Source organism: Panthera leo, chromosome A1 (assembly GCF_018350215.1).
Source record: "Panthera leo isolate Ple1 chromosome A1, P.leo_Ple1_pat1.1, whole genome shotgun sequence".
NCBI classification, from domain to species: Eukaryota; Metazoa; Chordata; class Mammalia; order Carnivora; family Felidae; genus Panthera; species Panthera leo.
The window spans coordinates 85,106,192-85,129,533 of record NC_056679.1 but is presented as its reverse complement, the minus strand read 5'-3'; the positions used below and the strand labels follow the sequence as shown (position 1 = coordinate 85,129,533).

The 23,342-nt window shown below is 37.8% G+C and overlaps 2 pseudogenes; one reads left to right on the top strand and one right to left on the bottom strand.

Annotated features, from left to right (window-relative positions):
• Nucleotides 1-1,217: 1,217 nt before the first annotated feature.
• LOC122229600 lies at nucleotides 1,218-3,930 on the top strand (annotated as a pseudogene).
• A 6,920-nt stretch (nucleotides 3,931-10,850) lies between these two features.
• LOC122229593 lies at nucleotides 10,851-22,937 on the bottom strand (annotated as a pseudogene).
• Between the last annotated feature and the right edge of the window lie 405 nt (nucleotides 22,938-23,342).

Sequence of the window (23,342 nt, the reverse complement as noted above, 5' to 3'; positions counted from 1 at the left end):
GTAAAAGAATCATAGAAAATAAGTTAAAAATAACTCAAGGAATAATTTAGAGTAAAGTTCTTCAAGGAGTCAAGAAAGTCAAAATAATAGTGGACCTAGGTATAGTTCCTTCATTTTTAACTAGTTGAATGTTCTGGGGCTAACCATTTCCATTTTTGAAACTGTGATTTCTTCATCATTAAAATAACAGGGAGAAAAAAAATACTGGGGATAAGTGTAAAGTGGATTTTTCTAAGACACCTTCTAACTCTAAAATTCAAAGTTTTGACAAAAATACTATGAACTTGGAGAATCTCGTGATAGGCAACAATCCAGCACCAACAATCCCTGTTGGCCAGGATTCATGACCTTGTGTATTCTCCCCTTGAGCAAGGGATGGATCTTGTCACCTATTACTTCTGATATTAGGTTACAAAAAGACTGTGACTTCCATCTTGCTCTCGCTTTCTCCTCCCTCCCATCTTTCTTGAAGGAAGCCTACTACCATGTTATGAGATACCCCATGGAAAATCAAGAAAGCAAGGGAAGCTCCCAACAACAGCCATCAATAAATTGAAGCCATCAGCCCAGGAGGACTGAACTGAATGTTGCTGGTAACACCCGAGTGAAATTGGAAACAGATCCTCCCACAGTTAAGAATTCAGGTGAAACTATAGCACAAGACAGCACTTTGATTACAATCTTGTTGGAAATATTTAGGTAGAGGTACCCAGCTTAAGTTTCACTCAGATTCCTGTTGGGAAGATCTGTGAGGTAATACATGTTTTTACTATCTTGAGATAATTATTGTACAGCAGTAGATAAACTAATATAGTCTCCAAAAAAAGATCATTTCTATTTTGAAAGGCCAAGAATAAAATTCATGGAAGGGGAATGAGGAACAGCTCTCCTGAGTAGCAGATATGTTCAATTCAACAAATACCGATATTTCAAGTAGAGTGGTAAAGGAATGCAAAAACATTATCCCTGCTGTGAACCAGTTTATATGCTTTATGCAAAGTAATTTAGATTTAACAGGAACTGGCAGGTGTTTACCAAATCTATGTGCTCTTTTCCCCTGTGCACTGAGCTAAACATACTTCTCACCCTCCCCTGCAGTGACATGTTGCTATGTGACTGGACTCAAATATCAGGGGAAAGCTCATGCAGCACTTTCAGGCTTGGCTTATTAACATTTTCATACCCTGCCTGCTGGATGCTTGATACAGATGAGGACAATGACTTTAGAAGTCAGTATTGAAGATGGTGAGTGACAAGATGCCAGGAGCCTGGGTACGTGAAATGTCATTCAAAAGAGTCAAGTGCCTATCAGCAAAGCCTATTTTTGAATTCATCTGACAAGAAATAGAATTCTATTATCTTAAGTCACTGAGAAATGAAAGATTATTTATTACAACAGCTACCACTATCCTAATAAATAAAATACAGGGGTGCCTGGGTGGCTCAGTCGGTTAAGCTTCCAACTTTGGCTTAAGTCATGATCTCGGGACTTGTGAGTTCGAGCCCCACGTTTGGCTCCATGTAGACACCTCAGAGACTGGAGCTGGCTTTGGATTCTGTGTTTTCCTCTCTCCCTGCCCTCCCCCATTTTTGCCCTTTTTCTCTCTCTCAAAAATAAGTAAGCATTAAAAAAAATTAAATGAACAATACAAGGCTTTATTTATTTATTTATTTTTTAACTTTTATTTATTTTTCAGACAGAGAGAGACACAGCATGAACAGGGGAGGGGCAGAGAGAGAGGGAAACACAGAATCAGAAGCAGGCTCCAGGCTCTGAGCCATCAGCCCAGAGCCCGAAGCAGGGCTCGAACCCACGGACCGCGAGATCGTGACCTGAGCCGAAGTCGGACGCTTAACCGACTGAGCCACCCAGGCGCCCCTACAAGGCTTTATTTAATAATAACTCTAGTAAATATACTTAATAAGGATCTAATGGTGGAGGATAATTGGAAAAACTTCTGGGATGTGAGTTTTGGTCACTTCTCTTCAACATTTAGTAATAATAAGAGCTTGGACAAGCTACACAACTTTTCTCTGAGACACGCTTTTTTTTTTTTTTTTTTGAGAGACACAGAGAGAGAGAATGATTAAGTGGGGGAAGGGAAAAGGGGAAGGGAGAGAGAGAATCTTGAGCAACCCCATGCCCAGCATGGAAACCAAAGTGAGGTTCAATGCAGGACTTGATCTCGTAACTGTATATCATGACCTAAGCTGAAGTCAAGACTCAAATCCTTAATAAATGAGCCACCCAGGTGTCCCTCTAAAAGACTATCTCCTTCTAAATGCCAACAGATATGATGGCTTAGTTTTTGGTTGTAGTTTTGTTAAAAAAGATAAAAAAGTTTATGTGAAGTTAGATTTCCATCATTCAAATCCTCTAGTCTTTTAAAATGAAGGCTACTTTCCATCTCCTTTGTACAGTGTATCATCTATATTCTTCCATTATAACATCTGTCTAATTTTTCCACATGTTCCTGATATCTTCTTCAATAAAGTTAAAGGTCTTTAGCATCAGAAATCATACTTTATTCATCTTTGTCTTTCTAAGATTTAGCATAGTGATAAGAACATATTAGGATGGAAACTGTGATTTGGTGAGGATAGAACAAATGTAATATACTTCTCAAAGGTTAAAGTATGGCAGTGAGAGAGTATAAGAAGGGAGATGGGAATGGGGTCTCTGAGAAATGACAGAAGGGAGGGGAGGTGGTAGTAATGGATATGAGCTACCATTACTAGATGAAGTCTGGAAATTAACTATACAATATTCGGGAAATTTATTCTGTGAATAAAGAATATAACTGGAGGCATTAGATAGGTTATTTAGCCATGAAATTGGCTAAATTGCTGTTAGTTGCAGAAATATCACAGCCTACTGATGCTGATAAGAGTTATAAAGGAAAGCATCTGGGGAACAGAATCCAATAAATCTTTGTGATGTCTCCAAATCTGGTTTGTTCCCAGGTTGATCACTTCTAACAAGACAAAGACTTGGATAAAATAAATTAGTCTTCAAATATGATTTTATGCTCTTGAGCCTATTCCCTGGTATAAAATATGTAAATGTCTTTGTCTCTGCTATCCTTATGATCTACACTGTGACTCTCACCACAAACGTCATCCTTATTTTCCTCATCTGGGTGGATTCTCACCTCCACACACACATATATTTTCTGCTCAGCTAAATTGCTCTCATGGACCTGACATTAATCTCCCGCACTATACTCAAGATGGCAACTGACTTCTCAGGGAAGAGAAACATCTCACAGTTTGCCTGTTAAACTCAGATCTTTTTTCTTCTGGACTCCAGTAATTTCTGAGTGTATCCTTATTACCCTCATGTCCTTTGGCCAGTGTGTGACAATTTGTAACCTTCTGAGATATACCCTGATAATAAGCCAGAAAGTATATCTGCAGATGGCTATTATCTCCTGTATGTGGGTGCCTTTACATTACATCATTTGCACACAGAGTTTATTCTATCTATTTCCCCATCTGTGGTTCCAGAGAGGTTTCCCATTTCCTCTGTGAAGTCATGGCCATTCTAAAATTGGACTGTGAGCACATTTCTGCCTATAAGAAGGGTGTAGTGATGATAACCGTTATGATGCTCCTCATTCCCTTGTCCTTTATCCTGTTTTCTTATACTCTCATTTTCCTTGGTATCCTCAGCATGAACTCCCTGGAGGGCAGAAATAAAGCCCTGGCCACCTGTTCCTCCCACTTGACTGTGGTGAGCCTCTACTTTGGCCAGCCATGCTGGTCTACATGAAGCCTAATACTTATCACAGTCCCAAGCCGGACCAGTTTCTCTTTATGCTTGGTTGTATCCTCACCCCCATGATGAACCCTCTCATACACAGTCTGAGGAGCAAGGATGTGGTGAGTGCTCTGATAAAAGTGTTGGAATGCTGCCTAACATCAAATTAGACCACAAATATAAGATGAATATCAATCACTACCTATTTTCATTTCCATCTAAATCAGGCCTTCTTAGATGTTCAGGTTTTAGTTCTGGTCTTTTCATAATTAAAATTGCAATGGGACCACTGGCTGTATGGATTCTCTCTCTCTCTCTCTCTCTGTCTCTGTATATGTAGATAGACATAGGTAGATACAGAGATGGAGAGAGATTTATCCATATAGATAAATATCTGTATATATCTACATGTGTCTCTATATCTATCTATCTATCTATCTATCTATCTATCTTATGTTTCTTTGACAATGTTTGGCCCACACCCTCAGATTATGGGCCAGCAGGAGTTAGGCACTCCCAGTTGATGATTGATGGTGAGGGTGGTGATGATAGTGGTAGTAAATATGATGATAATGTAGTTGGAATGCTGGTATGTAAGGTGATGGAGGTAATGATGTTAACGATGATGTAATTTCACCAAGAAAAGTAATTGAATTAGCAATCTTTCATTCAACTACAAAGGGAATGTATACTAATTTCAGTCCTTGAAAGAGGCCAACCACTGCTGAAAGTCTAAGGATGTTTCATTTTCCAAAGATCTGTGAGTGAAGATAAGAATTAAATTGAGTTCTTGATTTCTAATCTTTTAAATGAAGGGGTTAGATAATAAACCTAAACAAAAAGCCAATTATATTAGTCTATTTTAAATATTTTTCACTTAACATTTCAATTATTTTATAGAATTGCCCCTATTATCAAAAATAATCTGTATTATCAAAAATATTAGGACATTTTTTTAGTTTTAACTCTTTATTTGTAAAATTACATAATTATATAGACTTGATGGAAATAGACAGTTATTTACAGGCATCTATTACTGGAATTTATTTATTTATTTATTTATTTATTTATTTATTTTTGTTTTACATTTCTAGTGACTTTCTGCCATGTAATGTCAAAGGATAAAATATTCAAATTTTAGCAGAAAGGGAAATAGAGTGAATGTAGCTGAACCTATATATGTGGAAGAATTCCTGTCTTAATATCTGACAGTATGAACCCAAATGGACAGCAATTGAACTTAAAGGATTTCATAATTTACTAGTACATTCATCACATTTTAATTCTCATTGTTGAGTGACTGAAATATCACAATGTAAACTTATTTAGACAGTTATTTAACACCCAGAAAGGAAAGTATATGTCCATATATCTAGATAGATAGATAGACAGATATATTGATGATATATAGATATATGGACAGATACACACACACACACACACACACATATATATATATATTTCCATATATATATATATATATATATATATATATATATATGGAAATCATAATGTATATGTATAAATCATCCCTAAATATCTAGGGGAAAATATAAATCATTTTTAAATCTGAAATATATTGAGGGTTATATGAAAAAATGTTTTGATCTACAAAATGGATAAGTAACAACATTTTAGGCTATTCTTCATACAGGTGATTAATGCAAATTATTTCTGCAAGGAAAAAAATGTATGTACCAACTGAAGTATAGGGAAGGGTGGATTGGGGGAGAATTATAAACCAGAAACCTTTTCTTTAAAGATTTTTTTAAAATTTAAATTTGAGTTTTTTAACATGAAGTATTTTTTAGTAATTACTGCACCCAGTGAAAGGCTAGAACTTACAACCTTGAGACCAAGAGTTATATGCTCTATTAACTGAGCCACCCAGGCACCCCTAAACCAAAAATATTTTTGGCAGTGATTGAGCTGATATATGCAAGGACATGTGCTTTAGCCTATAAGCATAGATTCAGGTATCAGCTGTCATTTTTAAGCATTTCTAACAATAAATCTGAATTCCTTGCACTTAACTTTTCTTTCCAATATAAATATTCTATTAAACTAAATAAGCAAAAGAGGCAATGGTTTACAAATGCCCTACTCAGATGGTTAAAAGTGTACTCAAAGAGCCATTCTGCTTCAATTTGTTTCAGTGAAGTGGTACCATAGTTTGGGGAAAGCTCAGTATGGCAGAGCTCTCTTCCACACTGGGGTGAAGCAGGAGGAGTTCACTTGGATGGGACTTGAGCTGAAAAAAGGAAATGAGATCCACAGTTCTTAGTTGCTTTAAGGTCTAGTGGCTTCACACAAAGTTGTATAATTGCCGTCTTCCTCCTTGCAGAAACAAATGGCTTTAATACATTGCCTTCTTTTTTAAGATAATAAATGTGAAAGGCTGGGAAAAGAAAATCCTCAGGCAAAGTTCTCATCCATTTGCTCACTGTAGCAGATATCATTTGTTAAAAGAGTTCTGGTAAACCAAGCAGTTAGGAAAAAAGACATAAAGAGTCCAATGCCTTGTCAAAAATATACCTTCATGGAGAACAAATCTATGTGGCAGAAACCACTTATTTCTTATCTAATTGGAAAACTTTCTCTATAAATGTCTAAAAAGAGAAGATAAAGTTATCTAGTTCAACTGCATTTCCTACAGTTCTAAAAATAAATAAAATAAGACACTTCGGAAGATAAAATATGACTAAGTAAAGACTTGTGACAGAGCAGGGCAGGAGGTGGGTAAAGTAGAATGGGAAAGCAACTCTTCTCTCTTCTTAGATTGGAATTTCTTTGGTAGGGAAACTGTTAACACTCTAATATAAACTTAAGATTCACTAAAATAAAAATTGCGTTTTGTAGATAACTGAATTGATACTGGTCTCTTATTGTCCTCTTCTTTTGAAATGAACAATTAGATGACCAGAATCCTCACTATTTTTTTTTCAGATTTTATTTTATTTTTTTTATTTTTATTTTTTATTTTTTAAAATTTACATCAAGATTAGTTAGCATATAATGCAACAATGATCTCAGGAGTAGATTCCTTAATGCCCCTACCCATTTAATATCCTCACTATTAAACAGAATCTCATCACTGAATATTGTAATGAAATTACTCTTAAATTCTAATTATTCTAACCAAACAATTTCAGTTTCTGTATTCGACTTTTTTTCCTCTTGAATGATTTAAATTCCACATCTTGGGGCATTTTTATTATAATGTAACCATCCTCCCTCTCCCATCCCACAGACAGGTTTGCCATATTATTTAAGGTGTAATTGCGACCCATTTGATTGCCTTGGTTTCGGTTGCCATTATTTTGCCTATAGGATGTGAAGACTCTCTATATTTTCATCCTGATTATTCCCTTTTAATCTGTGAGGAAATTGTGCCCCTCTTCTCCCATATGAGATCAGAGACCTCACACACAAAAATCTGAAGTCAGACTGGAATAAGCCCACCGTAGTCATTCAAAGAAAAAAAAATGCTGTCATTCTAGTCTAGAGCTGAGAAAATCCTGGTCTCCATGTAACTTTAACACTATTGCACTTAAGATTCTTTAGTACTTACAGCTAAAAGAATGTGAAGAGTTGGAATCAGTGGCTATATGGCTTCATCAATTTCAAAGAAAGAAAACTCATGTGAAGCCCAAAGTGAAGGAAAGCATGAATATACATTATAGTCTCTGAATGCCCCCTCACCTTCACCTATGTTGTCTCTTGTTCTGTCCCTCCCTATCTATTCCTTGGTATTTCTCTTTTTATCTATTTCTCAGTATCTCTTTCTTTATCTGTAATTACTCCTACATCTCAGGTCTCCCATGTCTTTCAGTAGCCCTTTCTTGAATACACTTCTGAATTGTTTTGCCAGATATAATCTTTTTATTATCTTTTCCATTTTTTTCCAAATGTTTTTTTTTTTTTGCCATTTTCCCTTTGACGCCCCAAACCTCAGCTTTCTGTGTTAAAGTGCCAATATTATTGGTGATAAAAAAGAATGAAATCTTACCGTTTGCAACGATATGGATGAATCTATAGAGTGTATCATGCTAAGTGAAATAAGTCAGGCAAAGAAAGATAAATATCATATGATTTCACTTTTATGTGGAATTTAAGAAACACAACAGATAAGCAGGGGGAATTAAGGGATATTAAGATAAAAATATAGAGGGAGACAAACCATAAGAGATTTAAATACAGAGAATAAACTGAGGGTAGCTAGAAGGGAGGAGGGTAGGGAGGTGGATTAAATGGGTGATGAGCATTAAGGAGAGAACTTGTTGGCATGAGTACTGGGTGTTATATACAAGTGACAAATCACTGTGTTCTACTCCTGAAACCAATACCACACTGTATGTTAACTAACTCAAATTTAAATAAATATATTTTGAAAAATAAAGTGTTGCAGAGAGAACATTTTTGAATGTTCGTTCACTGAAATAAATTTTATATATTTATACATTTTATGAAAAAGTATAATTGAGTCTTTTATATTCCTCACTCTAAAGAAAATAACCGTTTACCTTTGGGGGTTCTTTATAATTTCCATTTTATTATATGTAATTTAATTATTAGAAAATTACTTTTTCATGTCCTAATATTAATTAATTCCCATATTAATAGTTAAGGATATAGACAAACAATCCAAGCAATTTACCCTTTCACTGGAACCTCAGAAATGAAATATTCCTTACCTCCAGAAAGATTTTATATCTTGCCCTACCTGCAATCTCACTAACCACTATATTAAGCTCTAAGAAATGCTAAGAGCTAACTTTTTAAAGGTGCATATAATTGGTACTACAAGCTGAATGATTCCAACTATGGGGATATTTGCTATTATGTAAACAACATATCCAGTCAATTGAATGAATCTTTCTAACTCCATCAGTACCTCGTAGCATGGTACAAGAAGAGCTGCCCAGATATATTTCTAATTTAATGTAACAGTGAATGAATTTCTTCAGAATATTTGACACCAGAGTTTCTCAGAATTATTCCATAGGACACCAGCAAGAAGTTGCAAATCAAAGCTGTTTGAGTTACAGTGAGAGAGCCACCAAGTTGCTGTCAAAACTGACTCTTCTGCACACTCAGTCATCCACCAAGTATGAGCCCCAGTGTAGACTGGTACATCCAGTTTTCTGCAGTCTCTGTCAATTGAGTCCACTTTCACGTTGGAATTTAAAAGTACCTGACATTCCTTTGTCATGTATGGACTATTCTCACTAAGATTAAATCTATGTTATCATGTTCTTCGGGTTATCCAGTCTTTCCATCTTTGATTTCTGTGTTCACCAAACCAAGCATCTACTTAACAATAAACAAAATGGACTTTTCCACACATTCAAAATGTTTCACACATTTTAATATTGCTAACAGAGCCAGAAGTGGAAAGCTTATATTAACAAAATGGAAAAGATTTTCAAGAACTTACAAATACACAGACTTTGGTTTTCCTACCAATAAACACAGACTTTTTCCCCTTTCCACGAGTTTTCAGGTGAAATGTGTCGAAGCTCAGACACAAAACCAGGAAATAAAATAGTCAATGCAGACTTCATTTTCTAAGACTATACTGTAAGAACTTCTTTGTATCTTCACTTCCACTCATCTTCCATCCAGGTTGTTTTTATAACTGGAAAAACAGCGACAATTCACCTTTATGCAACCTGCGCCTCTTTCCCTGCACTAGCTTCATCCACCACCATCTCCAAAACAACCTCCAACTTCTCAAAGTGGAGGAAGTCCTCACAAGCATGCTATGGAACACATTTTCTTTTCACATGTTACTTACTAAATATTTCCTTTTGACTCCTCTGTCTTATAAATTATTCCTAGATGTCAGTCTTGGTAAAATTCTCACAGAGTTCTGGATTTCTAATCTTTTAAATGAAGGGGTTAGATAATAGACCTAAACAATATGCCAATTAAATTAGTCTATTTTAAATATTTTTCTTCACTTAAAATTTCAATTATTTTATAGAATTGTCCCTATTATCAAAAATAATCTATAGTAGGAGTATTTCTTACTTTCAAGTCTTTATTTGTAAAAATACATAATTATATTAGACTTGGTGGAAATAGACAGTTATTTGCAGGCTTATATTATTAGAATGAATTTTATTATAAACAAACAATTATTAAACCATTTACTATTCATGAAAGTTTCTCTAAAGTTTTCAGCTGTATTTGCTTGTCTTTACAAGGAGTCAGCAATAATCCAAAGCAAAAGTTTCATTTGAATATAAAGGGCCCCAAATGTCCATTGACTGATGAATGGAATTGAATATATGCGTTTATATATATGTATATATAATTGAATATATGTGTTTATAGCACATATATAAAATATAAAATATATATGTGTATTATATACACATATATAAAATGGAAGATTACCCAGCCATCAAAACCATCAAAAAGAATGAAATCTTGCCATTTGCCAGAACCTGGAAAGAACTAGAATATATTATGCAAAATAAGTCAATCAGAGAAAGTCAAATACCATATGATTTCACTCATATGTGGGATTTAAGAAACAAACCAGATGAACGTATTGGAGAAGGGGTATAAAAAGAGAGAAGGAAACAAACCATAAGATATTCTTAGAGAACAAACAGGGTTGATGGATGGAAGTGGGTGGGGTATGAGCTAGATGGGTGATGGGTGTTAACAGGTCCTTTGTTACCATGAGCACTGCATGTTATACGTAAGTGATGAATCAGTAAATTCTAGTCCTGAAACCAATATTGTACTGTATGTTAACTAAGTGAACTTAAAATCAAAGTTTGAAAAGAAAAAGAAAAGGCCCTATAAGTTGAAATAAGTGACAGTATAATCTATACATTTACAGATATTTGTTATTGCTAATATAAATATTAATTTATGTTGCATATAGGAAACATAAAAGACAGTAAAAGGTAATAGTAATGAAGTGGGGAGAAAATACAAAACCAAGTTATTAGGGATTCAGGTCTCCTTTTTCCAACACAAATAAAACACCAGTGCTCTGTCTGCTTTATGAAATTAGCTGTCAACATCTCATTATAAATGAAACACCCAAAGGGCTCCTTCTCCCGATTGTACATCACTGTATGTGGTACTTTCTGAAGCACTTGGAATGGACACCCTTATGGCATTTCTCACTGTAGTGGCAGAGAGCACACTAGATCTTGTCCTGGTTGATGACCCAGTGTCCAATCATGCCAAAGTGGCTCTCAGTTTCCAGCTTCCTGTTTCATTTCCCTTGTCACATCGCTGTCTAGATACACACAGGCCACATATCTCTGGGAGGCCAGGAGGTCTACTTGGGAATCATGGCTGCAGATCTTGTGTAACTGCCATGCATTGCGGAGGTCAGCGCCAATGAGGCTTGAGTACCACTTTGTGCCTCGGATCTTCACTTTGTGCTTGGCAATATTCTGGTCCACCTGCTGACACTACCCACCTTTTCCTGGTACAGCTTTACCAGGGATGGTTGGCGGACCTGGTTCTGTGCTTTGATTATTCCTGAATGATAATTGGTCATCCCCACTGTTTCTATACCCACAACATTGGAGCAGATGTTGACCACACTGCTATCATGCTAGCAGCAAACAATGATCTCCTCACTCTCATCAACTTCATACTCAAATGAACTCCCTCTTCATTTTTAAAATCCTTTGTGATCTTTGAAGGGACTTTGCTCAGTCCTGTATTCATGAAGTTTCTGCGGCCTTCACCTCCTTTATCCTCAAAATGGACATAAGTTTGACACTTATAAAAACCTTGTCAAAAAATGTTTTGTGGCAGACAACCATGCTCCTGAAGAACATCCACAAAATTTACCACCATACTGCCACCTCAGCCCAAGCCCCTGTCTGACTTGGTGAACAGTGTGCCCTGTGAGGGCGCAAACCACACAAGATAGCCCCTGCTTGTTATTCCACACCAGATCTTGTTGCCCAGCTCCATGGGTTTCTCAACAGGCAGCTGCTTGGATCCCTGGTGCCCAAAGTATTCACACATGGACTCACCAAAGCTGTAGAACTCTTCCAGGGGTGCGTGCTTCTGGAAATTGCAATTAATCCAGATAATGAGAGCCCTGACCTTGGCAAACCTATCACTATCATCCAGCTTATTGTTAACTGCAAAATGCATGTATGCGTGAGAAAACCAGTTCAAATCTGTCCCTTCTAATTGCATCAGGCACAAGATGGGCATGTGAATTGGGAGATGTTTCTCAAAACATCCTCCTCCTTGGATAGGCTACATAGGTCTGACCTCTGGGGAAGTGAGTTATTTCTCATGTTCTGTGTGGGCCAGGAAGAGAGCCTAACTTTCAAGGATAAGAAACCTGAAGTCCTTCCCATGGACCTCAGATTGAGGTTATTAGGGGACAGTAACCATCTTCACACCTCCCCCAGTCTCTCCTGGTTTGTAACAGTAGACCCAGGCTTAACATCCTGGGTTTCCACAAGTCTCACTACCTCAGCTGCTGCTTGCCCCCTGCCTCCAAATGCCTTCTACACGTGGCAGTTTATACCCTTAGAGTGGGAATGCTTCCAGAAACTGAGAAACCCCATTAGCAACCATCTTGTGCATTAAGAGATGAGGAGAGTAAATCACATTTGTTGATCACATGTAGATCCTGGAGCTAAAAGCCACTTCAGTACCACATGCACTGCTTTGTCTGCCTCACCTTTTTCTGAGTGTCACTTGTCTCCTCTCCTTCCTTTGCTTAGTGAGGCCAGCAGGATTAAGGGCTTAAAATGTGATAGGCTTGGCCTTTCAAAAAGAGAGGAGTAATTACTTGCATAAAGCCTTTCATCAAACAGCACTTAACTTGAATTTGAAACTAAGATGAACTGGGAACGTGGGGTCGTCTTTATGTGCAGAGACAAAGAATCTGTAATAAGAGATAAGTCAATTAAAAAAAAGTATCTTGGAATCAGGGAAGATGGTGGCTTAGGAGGACACTGGGCTCACCGCGTGTCCTTCTGATCACTTAGATTCCACCTACACCTGCCTAAATAACCCAGAAAACCGCCAGAGGATTAGCAGAACGGAGTCTCCGGAGCCAAGCACAGACGAGAGGCCCACGGAAGAGGGTAGGAAGGGCAGCGAGGCGGTGCATGCTGCACGGACGGGTGGGAGGGAGCCTGGGCGGAGGGGCAGCCTGCCGGCCAAGCAGAGCACCCGAGTCTGGCTGGCAAAAGCAGAGGGACTGGACAGAGTGCATTCCGACAGCAAGCACGACTTAGCGTCTGGAAGGTCATAAGTGAACAGCTCTGCTCAGAAAGCAGGAAGGCTGGAGGACAAAGGGAGGGAGAGCTGCTGAGCCCCCGGAGGACAGAGCTCAGTTTGGTGGGGAACAAAGGCGCTCGCCAGCGCCATCTCCCTCACCCATCCCCCAGCCAAAAATCCCAAAGGGAACCAGTTCCTGCCAGGGAACTTGCTCGCTCCGCACAAACACCCAACTCTGTGCTTCTGCGGAGCCAAACCTCCGGCAGCGGATCTGACTCCCTCCCGCTGCCACAGGGCCCCTCATGAAGTGGATCACCTAAGGAGAAGTGAGCTAAGCCTGCCCCTCCTGCCCCCGTGCACCTTGCCTACCCACCCCAGCTAATACGCCAGATCCCCAGCACCACAAGCCTGGCAGTGTGCAAGTAACCCAGACTGGCCATGCCACCCCACAGTGAATCCCGCCCCTAGGAGAGGGGAAGAGAAGGCACACACCAGTCTGACTGTGGCCCAGCGGTGGGCTGGGGGCAGACATCAGGTCTGACTGTGGCAGCCCCCCCCCCAACTCCAGTTATACCACAGCACAGGGGAAGTGCCCTGCAGGTCCTCACCACTCCAGGGACTATCCAAAAAGACCAAACAGAAGAATTCCCCTCAGAAGATTCTCCAGGAAATAACAACAGCTAATGAACTGATCAAAAAGGATTTAAATAATATAACAGAGTGAATTTAGAATAATAGTCATAACATTAATCACTGGGCTTGAAAACAGTATAGAGGACAGCAGAGAATCTCTTGCTACAGAGACCAAGGGACTAAGGAACAGTCAAGAGGAGCTGAAAAACGCTTTAAACGAAATGCAAAACAAAATGGAAACCACGACGGCTTGAATTGAAGAGGCAGAGGAGAGAATAGGTGAACTAGAAGATAAAGTTATGGAAAAAGAGGAAGCTGAGAGAAAGAGAGATAAAAAATCCAGGAGTATGAGGGGAAAATTAGAGAACTAAGTGATACACTAAAAAGAAATAATATACGCATAATTGGTATCCCAGAGGAGGAAGAGAGAGGGAAAGGTGCTGAAGGGGTACTTGAAGAAATAATAGCTGAGAACTTCCCTGAACTGGGGAAAGAGAAAGGCATTGAAATCCAAGAAGCACAGAGAACTCCCTTCAGACGTAACTTGAATCGATCTTCTGCATGACATATCATAGTGAAACTGGCAAAATACAAGGATAAAGAGAAAATTCTGAAAGCAGCAAGGGATAAATGTGCCCTCACATATAAAGGGAGACCTATAAGACTCATGACGGATCTCTCCTTTGAAACTTGGCAGGCCAGAAAGGATTGACACGATATCTTCAGTGTGCTAAAGAGAAAAAATATGCAGCCAAGAATCCTTTATCCAGCAAGTCTGTCATTTAGAATAGAAGGAGAGATAAAGGTCTTCCCAAACAAACAAAAACTGAAGGAATTTGTCACCACTAAACCAGCCCTACAAGAGATCCTAAGGGGGATTTGTGAGACAAAGTACCAGAGACATCACTACAAGCATAAAACATACAGACATCACAATGACTCTAAACCCATATCTTCCTATATTAACACTGAATGTAAATGGACTAAATGCGCCAACCAAAAGACATAGGGTATCAGAATGGATAAAAAAACAAGACCCATCTATTTGCTGTCTACAAGAGACTCATTTTAGATCTGAGGACACCTTTAGATTGAGAGTGAGGGGATGGAGAACTATTTATCACGCTACTGGAAGCCAAAAGAAAGCTGGAGTAGCCATACTTATATCAGACAAACTAGACTTTAAATTAAGGCTGTAACAAGAGATGAAGAAGGGCATTATATAATAATTATAGGGTCTATCCATCAGGAAGAGCTAACAATTATAAATGTCTATGCGCCGAATACCGGAGCCCCCAAATATATAAAACAATTACTCATAAACATAAGCAACCTTATTGATAAGAATGTGGTAATTGCAGGGGACTTTAACACTCCACTTACAGAAATGGATAGATCATCTAGACACACGATCAATAAAGAAACAAAGGCCCTGAATGATACATTGGATCAGATGGACTTGACAGATATATTTAGAACTCTGCATCCCAAAGCAACAGAATATACTTTCTTCTCGAGTGCACATGGAACATTCTCCAAGATAGATCATATACTGGGTCACAAAACAGCCCTTCATAAGTTTACAAGAATTGAAATTATACCATGCATATTTCAGACCACAATGCTATGAAGCTTGAAATCAACCACAGGAAAAAGTCTGGAAAACCTCCAAAAGCATGGAGGTTAAAGAACACCCTACTAAAGAATGAGTGGGTCAACCAGGCAATTAGAGAAGAAATTTAAAAAATATATGGAAACAAACGAAAATGAAAATACAACAATCCAAATGCTTTGGGATGCAGCGAAGGCAGTCCTGAGAGGAAAATAGGCAATCCAGGCCTATCTCAAGAAACAAGAAAAATCCGAAATACAAAATCTAACAGAACACCTAAAGGAAATAGAAGCAGAACAGCAAAGGCAGCCTAAACCCAGCAGAAGAAGAGAAATCATAAAGATCAGAGCAGAAATAAACAATATAGAATCTAAAAAAACTGTAGAGCAGATCAACAAAACCAAGAGTTGGCTTTTTGAAAAAATAAACAAAATTGACAAACCTCTAGCCAGGCTTCTCAAAAAGAAAAGGGAGATGACCCAAACAGATAAAATCATGAATGAAATTGGGATTATTACAACCAATCCCTCAGAGATACAAACAATTATCAGGGAATACCATGAAAAATTATATGCCAACAAATTGGACAACCTGGAAGAAATGGACAAATTCCTAAACACCCACACTCTTCCAAAACTTAATCAGGAGAAAATAGATAGCTTGAACAGAACCATCACCAGCGAAGAAATTGAATTGGTTATCAAAAATCTCCCAACAAATAAGAGTCCACGACCAGATGGCTTCCCAGGGGAGCTTTACCAGACGTTTAAAGCAGAGATAATACCTATCCTTTTCAAGCTATTCCAAGAAATAGAAAGGGAAGGAAAACTTCCAGACTCATTCTATGAAGCCAGTATTACTTGGATTCCTAAACCAGAGACCCAGTAACAAAAGACAACTACAGGCCAATATCCCTGATGAATATGGATGCAAAAATTCTCAATAAGATACTAGCAAATCGAATTCAACAGCATATAAAAAGCATTATTCACCATGATCAAGTGGGATTCATTCCTGGGATGCAGGGCTGGTTCAACATTCGCAAATCGATCAACGTGATACATCACATTAATAAAAGAAAAGAGAAGAACCATATGATCCTGTCAATCGATGCAGAAAAGGCCTTTGACAAAATCCAGCACCCTTTCTTAATAAAAACCCTTGAGAAAGTCGGGATAGAAGGAACATACTTAAAGATCATAAAAGCCATTTATGAAAAGCCCACAGCTAACATCATCCTCAATGGGGAAAAACTGAGAGCTTTTTCCCTGAGATCAGGAACACGACAGGGATGCCCACTCTCACCACTGTTCTTTAACATAGTGTTGGAAGTGCTAGCATCAGCAATCAGACAACAAAAGGAAATCAAAGGCATCAAAACTGGCAAAGATGAAGTCAAGCTTTCACTTTTTGCAGGTGACATGATACTATACATGGAAAATCCGATAGACTCCACCAAAAGTCTGCTAGAACTGATACATGAATTCAGCAAAGTTGCAGGATACAAAATCAATGTACAGAAATCAGTTGCATTCTTATACACTAACAATGAAGCAACAGAAAGACAAATAAAGAAACTGATCCCATTCACAATTGCACCAAGAAGCATAAAATACCTAGGAATAAATCTAACCAAAGATGTAAAAGATCTGTATGCTGAAAACTATAGAAAGCTTATGAAGGTAATTGAAGAAGATATAAAGAAATGGAAAGACATTCCCTGCTCATGGATTGGAAGAATAAATATTGTCAAAATGTCAATACTACCCAAAGCTATCTACACATTCAATGCAATCCCAATCAAAATTGCACCAGCATTCTTCTCGAAACTAGAACAAGCAATCCTAAAATTCATATGGAACCACAAAAGGCCCCGAATAGCCAAAGTAATTTTGAAGAAGAAGACCAAAGCAGGAGGCATCACAATCCCAGACTTTAGCCTCTACTACAAAGCTGTCATCATCAAGACAGCATGGTATTGGCACAAAAACAGACACATAGACCAATGGAATAGAATAGAAACCCCAGAACTAGACCCACAAACGTATGGCCAACTCATCTTTGACAAAGCAGGAAAGAACATCCAATGGAAAAAAGACAGTCTCTTTAACAAATGGTGCTGGGAGAACTGGACAGCAACATGCAGAAGGTTGAAACTAGACCACTTTCTCACACCATTCACAAAAATAAACTCAAAATGGATAAAGGACCTGAATGTGAGACAAGAAACCATCAAATCCTAGAGGAGAAAGCAGGAAAAGACCTCTCTGACCTCAGCCGTAGCAGTCTCTTACTTGACACAACCCCAAAGGCAAGGGAATTAAAAAGCAAAAGTGAATTACTGGGACCTTATGAAGATAAAAAGCTTCTGCACAGCAAAGGAAACAACCAACAAAACTAAAAGGCAACCAACGGAATAGGAAAATATATTTGCAAATGACATATCGGACAAAGGGCTAGTACCCAAAATCTATAAAGAGCTCACCAAACTCCACACCCAAACAACAAATAACCCAGTGAAGAAATGGGCAGAAAACATGAATAGACACTTCTCTAAAGAAGACATCCGGATGGCCAACAGGCACATGAAAAGATATTCAACGTCGCTCCTTATCAGGGAAATACAAATCAAAACCACACTCAGATATCACCTCCCGCCAGTCAGAGTGGCCAAAATGAACAAATCAGGAGACTATAGATGCTGGAGGGGATGTGGAGAAATGGGAACACTCTTGCACTGTTGGTGGGAATGCAAATTGGTGCAGCCGCTCTGGAAAGCAGTGTGGAGGTTCCTCAGAAAATTAAAAATTGACCTACCCTATGACCCAGCAATAGCACTGCTAAGAATTTACCCAAGGTATACAGGAGTACTGATGCATAGGGGCACTTGTACCCCAATGTTTATAGCAGCACTCTCAACAATAGCCAAATTATGGAAAGAGCCTAAGTGTACATCAACTGATGAGTGGATAAAGAAATTGTGGTTTATATACACAATGGAATACTACGTGGCAATGAGAAAAAATGAAATATGGCCTTTTGTAGCAACATGGATGGAACTGGAGAGTGTGATGCTAAGTGAAATAAGCCATACAGAGAAAGACAGGTACCATATAGTTTCACTCTTATGTGGATCCTGAGAAACTTGACAGAAACCCATGGGGGAGGGGAAGGAAAAAAAAAAAGAGGTTTGAGTGGTAGAGAGCCAAAGCATAGGAGAGTGTTACAAACTGAGAACAAACTGAGGGTTGATGGGGGGTGGGAGGGAAGGGAGGGTGGGTGGGTGATGGGTATTGAGGAGGGCACCTTTTGGGATGAGCACTGGGTGTTGTATGGAAACCAATTTGACAATAAATTTCATATATTGAAAAAAAAAAGAAAGAAAGAAAATTTAAAAAAGTATCTTAATTAACAATGCAATAGGACTTTGTCCACCATTTAAGAGAAAAAAAAAACTCTAGCTTAAGCTTCACCAGCAGCCAGAGGGTAATAATTTGCATACACACAGGAGATAGTATCTAGTTGATCGGCTAATTAGAGGGGAAGAAAGAACAAAATACCCACCTTACACCTCACAACAAAACACATTCTAAGTCACAGTTTCCACCATCATAACTTCTGGCATGTATGCCTGGATGAGTCTTTGTTATGGGGGCTGTCTTGTGTACTATGGGATGTTTAGTACCTCCCAGGCCTCTATATACTAGATACCAATAGGATACCAAATATCCTACTTGTGAAAACCACAAAAGTTTTAGACATGGCAAACATCAGTGGGGTACAGAATTATTCTTGGCTGACAACTACTATTCTAGATCAGCATTACTAACAAAAATTATTGTAATGATGGAAATGTTTTGTATCAACCCTTTCTAATATGTTAGCCATGAGGCATATATGGTTGTTAAAGTTTTGATATATGACTAGTGTGATTGAGAACTTGAATTTTTAATTTTATGTAATAGCCACATGTGGTTGCCTATTGAACACGGTATTGGAAAGAAACCTTAGGTATATAAGTTATTTGTGCTTTATGGAATGTTTGTGATAATTGATTAAAATTTATTTATATTATTAGTTATTATTTGTAACATTTTCTCTGGCAAATTGATTCCTGTAGATATTATATCTTGCGGTGTGTGCAGTTCCATTTCCCAGAACATTTGAATATCAATGCCTATGTTAGAAAAATTGTCATTAACCTGTGGTAATAGTATTTGTGTGACAAATCCAGTTTTACACCAAATAGAGGTGAAAACACAGGAAAATACATTATAATACACGTGAAGAATTTTTATAGAGGTGTTCTGTTGCCACCGCCCCCCCCCCCCGAAAACTTCTTTTACCAATATACCATATGTTAGATTGATCTGGTTTCATAATAATAAAGCAGGTTGTTGTGAATTCTATACTCCTTTATTGTTATGGACAGAGGTATATCACTTTTATCATCACAAACACCGATAGATATTCACATACAAAATGTATTATTATGCTGTAAAGTCCATCTTACTCCAATAGGAAGAATACACATAGAATTAATAAGCATCCCAACTACCCACTAATTGAACATCATAACTATGATTTGTGACTAATTTATGCATAACGGCAGTGGGAGAACAATGATGTAAGTTACAAGTTCCTTTAGTAATTTTCTGTAGGTTAGTGTGACTATGTAATTTCCATAAATTCATATTTTGGGCTGCTGCTGTTAACACAGATGACATTGATTCATTGTCAGTTATAATATATCTGAATTAATTTATCAGATAAACCTTGTTGCCTTAAACTGCATGTCTTTTCCCATTGCTGAGCACAGGCATTTGCTGCCATAGGGTTTTGGGTTTGGACTAGCCAATTTATCAGTTTTAAGTTATCAGCCCAGGTAGCTTTACAACATTGAATCTCATCTTGAAGTATCTACTCTAGTTTCCCCTTTTCTACAAGTTTATGTGTCTTTTCAGTATACCTTTACTTAGTAAAGGCAAATTCTGCTTGCCCTAAAATTCCAAGTTCTACCCCAAGGCTCCCAAAGCTTGCTTTGTTCTTTGGAGCTAATATTGTTTAACCCACCATAGGTGCTATTGCCATTGTAATCTAACAGAATTAGTACAGTTTGGGTACAAATTTTGAACCCCCAAAATGTTGAGTTCTCCATGTCAGATTAATTGGGTATTAGTTATTTCTAAGTACAATTTGGTTTGGGTGTATCAAAGGGCTTCACATAACCTTCCTGATCTTATAGTCAAATTAGTATATGGGGGAGGTTGTGACCACCAAGCGTTTTTTTTTCTTTCTTTCTTTTATTTTTTTAAAGGTTTTCATTCCTTTTGTTTGTTTGTCTTAATTTATTCCATCCAAAAATCATGGCTTGTGTATACATTGAATATTTTGACAGCTAGGACAAGCTGTTGCTAATAGTTGTCTTTCATATTCCGCAATCTTTTGCAAGATAATTATTTAAGTTTATTGAAACACAGTGATAAAATTGTTGAATATTATAAATTGTATAGGTAGGATTTGAATTTGGTGATATTTATTGGAACATTCATCCTATCATGTGTCTCCTATAATAAATATATCCCAACAAGTAGGCACCAAAAGTTAAAGGCAATTTGAGATATTCCATGAAGTCATAAACATGTGGTGTAAGTTGTCATTAGAGTGTATATCTGTGGTGCTCTTGCATGTGAGATTAGCAAAAATAGCATGTAACAAGATTTTATCAGGGTGTAATGGAAAAGGGGGTGGAGATAAACATTCAGGTTTAACATCATCTAAGTTTACAGTGTTACAAACATAATGAAAAAAGAACAGTCCTGGTCCTCAATCTTGGGAGTAGATGCCTACTCAGTTGCCATCTGCTTCTCATCCTGGTTAACAGCGAATGTTGTTTTAGGAGGAGCCCAGTGTCAGAAATAAGAGTTGAAGTCCAATCGGGTGAAGGTGACTTTTTTAAAATGAGAAACGTGGATCCATGAGTTTATCTGCTTTAAGTTGGAGGTACAGGAATATGTTAAGAGTACCTGATAATGTCCTTTCCTTCTCTCTCTCTCTCTCTCTCTCTCTCTCTCTCTCTCTCTCCTTCAATTGGGAACTCATTTAGGAAGGAGTCAGAAATCAAAGCAGTACTTTGTTTTAGGACCTGAATTAGGCCTTGGCAAGAGGATAGAATATTCCCTTTTAATAAGGTGGGCTCATATTACCCTTCATTAAACCTCATAAGTCATCCTGTTATCATTTCAAACAGGTGAAGTTTATGTTTGCCTAAAGGAGTAGACCTGAAGCTCAAGCACACCAGGGTAGAGGTTTTGGCCATGGTAGGTTAAAAGCTTCGGTAAATTTTGTTAATTAAATTTTAATTGTGCCATTAGTTCTTCCTACCAATCCAGAAGATTGAGGATGAAAGCACAGTGAAAATGCTGCATTATTGGCCAAACATTGCATATTGCTTTGTTCTTTGAAATGGGAGCCTTTGTCACTATGTAGTTCTGAAGGAATGCTCCAATCAGGAATAATTACTTTCAGTTAATATTTTAGCTACTGTGAGGGAAGTAGCTCTCTGACAGGGAAAGACTTTGACCCAATGAGAAAACATGCAACTCATAATCAAAACACATTTATATCCTTGAGTAAGCAGTAAATGAATAAAGTTGGTTTGCCATCCTTCAAAGGGACCCTTTGGGAAGGGAAAAAACCTGGAGATCCATGGAAGGCTTGTGTTTATGACAAATTGTACACCGTTTATATAGCTTATAAGCATCTGTTGGAGAGAGTTTCCAAATGTATTGTTTTCCCCACATTATCATTTTTCAGATCCCTAATTAATTAATTGATGAAAATATAATAAAAGGGGCATGTGGGAAGTAATAGAAACAATGTGTTTTCCATTGGCCCTTCCCATATCTGTGAGGGGTGGTCTAATTTTCTTCCTTCTTCTTCCATGGTCGTTGGTTTTTGTTTTATTTTATTTTTTTTCCTTAGAAGCATTTTTTTTTTGTGCCTGCAAAATATTTTTTTACGTTCATTTATTTATTTTGAGAGAGAAAGAGCATGGGGGTGGAGCATAGACTGAGGGAAAGAAAGAATCACAAGCAGGCTCCACGCTGTCAGCACAGAGCCTGACATGGAGCTTGATTTCATTAATCATGAGATTATGACTAGAGTTGAAATCTAGAGTTGGACACTTAAACGACTGAGTCATCCAGGTGCTACAGGAAATGTTTATTTTAATTAAATGGAATTAGGATTAAAGGAACACTCAAGAATATGGGTAGACTTCAACTTTAAGGCTGCCTGTTTAACAGCTGAATCAGATAAATGGTTTCCTTTAGTTCTGTGGTGTCTGCCTTGCATGTCCAAGAATTTTTATAATAGCAAGTTGCTTTAGTAATTGTATAGCTTTCAGTAATTGGAATACGTGTTTTCCATTTTTAAGTTTGTCTAGTAGAGGTCAGAAATTCTCTTTGTTTCCGTAGCACGCCAAAGTAATGAGTGGCTCCAAAAGCATAATGAATTTCACTATAAATATTAGCCATTTTACGTTTTGCTAGCTGGCAAGCCCTGATAAGAGCTTACTTAACGTTGAGTTTACTTAACAGTTGGTAAATAAGAGCTTCCAGTAATATCAGTTAATGATGTGATAGCGTGCCTAGCTTGGTAATGTCCTTGTTCATCCTTAGATAAGACTTGTTTGGGGACCATGTTAGGTCTGTATAATCAAGAGTCATTCCCTGTAAATCATTTCCTGGTATAAGAATATAATTGGTTAACATAATACAATCATTGCTATTAAGGTGTGAAGTGCCCTCTGGTGTGAGTAGTAAAGTGGCAAGTTTCAGATTACAACATTGCATTAGCGTGATGTTGGTTGCAGTTAATCAGAGTAATTCATAAGAAGCAAGTTGGCTAGCACAGAACTGTAGGATATGATGATAATTCAGAATGGCTTCAGTTGAGGGAGTCACATAATTAAAAGAGCGCTCATAATTATTTCTTCAGTGGCTTTACAGAGGAGTGCTGTGGCAGAAAATGCCCATTAACAAGGGTGGGGTGGTGGAATCCCTTAGTTACTGAATCTTGTTGCGGCTATAATATCCTGGTGGCCAA